We start from the raw sequence: 6,000 nt of genomic DNA on the forward strand, positions 1-6,000 counted from the left end.
GTATCTCCATCTCCAGTGAACTTGTTGGAAAATGTACCAAAAAAGGTTTATCTACCATAAATGTGAAGCAATCTTACATATTGGCTTGACACAACCTAAACATCCTGCCTTATCTGATCATTACATTACTGCATATTTCAATAAAAGGCTACGACAAATTGTGGAGTCCACAATGCACTCTCAGTTTTTTGGTGTGTAAATTCACTGTCATATACAATATTGAAATAAAACTCCTACCATAATAATTGGAATAAGTGTAGGGGGAAACGAAGTGATTCCTGTTCTCACAGCTGTAAGGTACAGACCCTTTAGAGAAAAGCCCAGAGTAGTTCAAAGACCAGACTTAACTTAATCTAATTTCTTAAACACGGCTTTTAAATGAACAGCTGCTGGGTTTTATTGTACGCATAAGCAGTAGTTAATGTGTGGATGGATTTAGGTGTTTAGTGACAAGGTCCATGAGCGTTGTAGAGAGTGTGTGTGTAGTTTATGATTATAAGGAACACAGTGGATTAAGTGGTGGTTATGGCCTTGCCTCAGGGGTTTATGAACATAAGGTCATGGACTTGACCTGTAGGTGTAACATGTCTTCATGTATGAAAAATTACTTCACTCAGTCTCCAGACTGAGTGAAGTAATTTTTCATACATGAAGACATACATACATACATCATTATTATTACACAACCAGCCACAACACTTACTGTATGTCATGTGACACAGCATGTTCTGTTCCAATCACCTGATGTCACAAACCCACAATGGTTAGTAGTTTATTTTCTTACATATTTCAAAATCGCAGTTTAGTGTCTTCAGCCAAATTACCATTATTTTCTTAAATTACAGGGATCCTCCTTAGAGAAATTATTCTAGCACAGCCTGCTTCTCCAAACTTGTTTCAACTCTTCATGATGTCCAGTGGTCCAGTTGAAAATGATGCAGCCCTTATTGACAGCAAAGGCACCCATGCCACCTGAACTGCAGGGAACCATTGTTAAAAGTTGCTAGGTTAGGAGGATTAGAAATGGGCTGAACCAGACGGAGTTTACAAATGCTTTATCACAGGTGATGTGTTCCAATAAAGAAATAGTAGCTAGTCATATTGGGCTGGGGCCTTATTTATAAAACAGATTTATGATCAGTTTTGATCTTAAGTATGACTTACGCAGAAAACCACATATAAGTAGTTATTTATAAAACCTTACTTTGACGTGAACATGATTTTATCTCTATGCAAAGTCTAGACTTGACGTAAGTGATTTGCCTGCTGGTTATGTAGGGGTATTGCAGTTTGGGACGCATTTGCGTCCAAGCCTGTTGTAAACTTTGCATTAGCTTTATGAACAATTTTTTTAGGAATGATCAATTAAACGTGTGATGAATTAATTACCAGACGCATGGAGTTGTGAATTAAAAACAGGATGTGATGTTCTATAAATAGCGTTCTGTTCTTAAGTTATTGGAAGACATTGAAAACAGTGCTGTTAGAAGGGAGCGAGTTTTCAGAGACCGGAATTACTGATGATGATGCTATCGCCTCCCAAGAAATGTTCTGTTAGATTTGTGCGTGAATTTAGCCCCTAATCTGGAAAGGAAGACACGCTGTAATCATGCCATACCTGTATCCAGCGGAGGATTTAGGTAAAGGCCATATGGGCAGACGTCATCTTGCCGGGACCCGCACCAGAAAATAAATAAAATCAAATCAAATCGGAATGGTGACATTTGCGCGATCGGTTTTCTATCCCTCATTTGCACATCACGTCAATGATATCATGTCACCGGTCAATGATATCATGTCACCGTGTGGTACTGTGGGGTGTGGTACTGTGGGGTGTGGTACTGTGGGGTGTGGTACTGTGGGTCAATTAACCTTATCGGATTGGGAGCCCTGATTCTAGTTCCTGAGCAAGGTCTCCCACTCGGAAGTACGAGATGGGGAGGCGTGCAGGGGTAGGTTGCAGATGCAGTGCATCTCCTCCTCATGGACTGCACCAGATTTGCCAGTTCTTGCCGTAAGTTCCTGGACATTTCAAAACGAGCAGTATGGCTGGTGGCATTGTCATCCTGGAGGGTCATGTAAGGATGAGCCTGCAGGAAGGGTACCACATGGGGGAGGAGGATGTCTTCCCTGTTACACACAGTGTTGAGATTGCCTGCAATGACAACAAGCTCAGTCCGATGATGCTGTGACACACCACCCCAGATCATGGCGGACCCTCCACCTCCAAATCGATCCCCCTCCAGAGTACAGGCCTGGGTGTAACGCTCATTCCTTCGACAATAAACGCAAGTCCGACCATCACCCCTGGTGAGACAAAACCGCGACTCGTGAGTGAAGAGTACTTTCTGCCAGTCCTGTCTGGTCCAGCAACAGTGGGTTTGTTGCCATAGGCGACGTTGTTGACGGTGATGTCTGGTGAGGTCCTGCCTTACAACAGGCCTACAAGCCCACAGTCCAGCCTCTCTCAGCCTATTGCGGACAGTCTGAGCACTGATGGAGGGATTGTGCGTTCCTGGTGTAACTCGGGCAGTTGTTTTTGCCATCCTGTAACTGTCCCGCAGGTGTGATGTTCGGATGTACCGATCCTGTGCAGGCATTGTTACACGTGGTCTGCCACTGCGAGGATGGTCAGCTGTCTTTCCTTTCTCCCCGTAGCACTGTTTTAGGCGACTCACAGTACGGACATTGCAATTTATTGCCCTGGCCACATCTGCAGTCCTCATGCCTCCTTGCAGCATATCTAAGGCACGTTCACACAGATGAGCAGGGACCCTGGGCATCTTTCTTTTGGTATTTTTCAGTAGAAAGGCCTCTTTAGTGTTCTAAGTTTTCATAACTGTGACCTTTATTGCCTACCGTCTGAAGTTAGTGTCTAAATGAATGTTCCACAGGTGCATGTTCATTAATTGTTTGTGATTCATGGAACAAGCATGGGAAACCGTGTTTATACCCTTTACATTGAAGATCTGTGAAGTTATTTGGATTTTTACAAATTATCTTTGAAAGACAGGGTCTTGAAAAAGGAACATAATTTTTTTTGCTGAGTTTATATACTACAAATTGTTTATATTTGCCTTTGTTACTTATTTTTGATATTTGAGTCTTATATTTGTATTTATTTAGTTACAAATGTTATGCTTATTTATTTGTGTTGGGGGTGCTGAAGGGGGGGTTCGCCTAGTGAGCCATACAAGCTAGAACCGCCACTGCCCATATCTGTCCAAGTAGCCTACTGTCCACTCTGGTATTCCTCGCTATTAGGACATTCCAGAGCGAAATTAGTGACAGGTTGGGTATATCTCAGCCACATCCTGCCACAAGTAATCGAGGCAATTTGACATGTATTGTCCACAAGATACATTAGTTTCCCATTTACAGCCGAGGAACAGGTGAGTTTGTCCGCTCATTTAATTTCCCAGGGGTCATAGGTGCAGTTGAATGCACACATATTGCCTTAAGTGCACCGTCTGTAGATGAACATGAATATGTTAACAGGATGAATTTCCATTCATTGAATGTTCATATCATCTGCGATGCCTGTATGCAACTACTCAATGTATGCTCCAAGTGGCCAGGGTCTAAGCACGATTTATTCATTCTGCGCCACGGAAGAGTAGGCCTGCGTTTTGAAGCTGCTGAGAGTGAAGGCGGGTGGCTTCTCTGCAAAATAATGTAACATAACGGTTTTACCCTATTAGGTGACATGGGCTATCCACTGAAAACGTGGCTTCTCACTCCCTTTGCCGATCCCAGAACAGCAGAGGAAATGCACTACTATTTGGCACACGGCAGAACAAGGTCGGTTGTGGAGCGCACCAATGGACTGCTGAAGTGCAGGTGACGTAAATGTTAACTTCATTTGAGATTTATAGATCACAGGTGCGTAAGTTACAAATAATCTTCTTAGAACTTGCATAAGCAAGGTGTTTTATTCTCAGTATCTTTTAGGAATTGAACTTAAAAACTTCTAATGGCTGGGAGGCAGTATTGAGTAGCTTGGATGAATAAGTTTCCCAAAGTAAATGGCCTGCTCCTCAGTCTCAGTTGCTAATATATGCATATTACTATTAGTATTGGATAGAAAACACTCTGAAGTTTCTAAAGCTGTTTGAATTATGTCTGTGAGTATAACATAACTCATATGGCAGGCAAAATCCAGAGGAGAAATCAAAACAGGAAGTGAGAAATCTGAGCTTTGTATGTATTCACCAGAGTCCCCAATGAAATCCCCTTGAGAAATTAATGATATTGCACTGCCTAGGGGTTCCACTAGATGTCACCCATCAATATAACTTTTAATGAGACTCCTATAGTGTTGTGGGAGTGAATGATAGCAGAATCTATCAGGTGTCTGGCAGTTAGCCATTTTCTGATCACGATTATTCCTCATGGTACCCACATTGCTAATGAAGAAAAGAAGGACTACTCCGGTTGGAACTTTATTGAAGCTATATGTTTAAAACATCCTAATGATTGATTCTGTACTTAGTTTGAAATGTTTCTTCGACCTGTAATATAACTTTTAGAAGTTTTTGTCCGATGTAACGCTGACCAGAATGAGCGCTTGGATATGTATACCAAACGCGCTAACAAAAGAAGGTATTTGGTCATAAATAACAGACATTATCGAACAAAATAAACATTTATTGTGGACCTGGGATTCCTGGAGTGCTTTCTGATGTAGATCATCAAAGGGAATATTTATCATGTAATTTCTTGTTTATGTTGACGCCATCATTGCGGCTATTGTCACGTTTACTTCTGAGCGCTGTCTCAGATTATTGCATGGGTTTCTTTTTCCGTATTAAAAAATATATATATGACACAGCGGTTGCATTAAGGAGAGGTATATCTATAATTCCATGTGTATAACTTATATTATCATCTACATTTATGATGAGTATTTCTGTTGAATGATGTGGCTATGCAAAATCACTGGATGTTTTTGGAACTAGTGAATGTAATGCGTCAATGTAAACTCATATTTTGATACATATGAACTTTATCAAACAAAACACACATGTATTGTGTAACATTAAGTCCTATGAGTGTCATCTGATGAAGATGATCAAAGGTTAGTGATTCATTTGATCTCTATTTGTGGGTTTTGTGACTCTGGCTGGAAAATCTTGTGCTGGAAAAAATGGCTGTGTTTTTCTGTGGCTATTTGGTGACCTAACATAATCGTTTGCGGTGCTTTCGCCGTAAATCCTATTTGAAATCGGACACTGGTGGGATTAACAACAAGACTACCTTGAAGACGATATGAGACATGTATGTTTGAGGAATTTGAATTATGAGATTTCTGTTCTTTTGAATTTGGCGCCCTGCACTTTCACTGGCTGATGTCATATCGCTCCCGTTAACGGGATTGCAGCCATAAGAAGCACACCGTCGGAAAATATCTTACGACTAAGTTCAAGTATAAATCCAAGAACATTTTTATAATTGAGGCCCCTGGACAGGAGCAATTCATCATGCAATGCTTCTGAATGAGGAGATACTCAGAGGGCTTATCACTAAACCCTATCCTTAAAGACATGGGAATCTTTGTTTAAGTACACAGGTTTCTGTGTATCATGTTTTGGATAAGAAGAAAGTCACTCACATTTCCTGACCTACATGGCTGCGTGAACCTGACCTCCAGGCAGTGTAACAAAATATATTTATTTTGCCTTGTGATCCATTTCACTCCTAGTCTATGAAAAGGAGAGGTCACAGTCTCACAACTCTAATCTTGGTGCTTAACATCCCTGCCAACTCTCTCCACATCTAGAGGGGGGTTTTCAGCAAGAACAGCTTTTAATTTTGTACCTCCACATCTACAGTTTAGTTTTTTTCAGTAAGAAAGGCTTACATTTTTTTGTCTGTCGTGTTAAAGCAGACTGGGATCCACTCAGGTGTATTTTATACAGGTAACGAGTTCAAACAGGTGCAGTTAATACAGGTAATGAGTGGAGAACAGGAGGGCTTCTTAAAGGAAAACTAACAGGTCTG

This window comes from Oncorhynchus keta, chromosome 10 (genome assembly GCF_023373465.1).
Source record: "Oncorhynchus keta strain PuntledgeMale-10-30-2019 chromosome 10, Oket_V2, whole genome shotgun sequence".
In the NCBI taxonomy this organism is placed as follows: domain Eukaryota; kingdom Metazoa; phylum Chordata; class Actinopteri; order Salmoniformes; family Salmonidae; genus Oncorhynchus; species Oncorhynchus keta.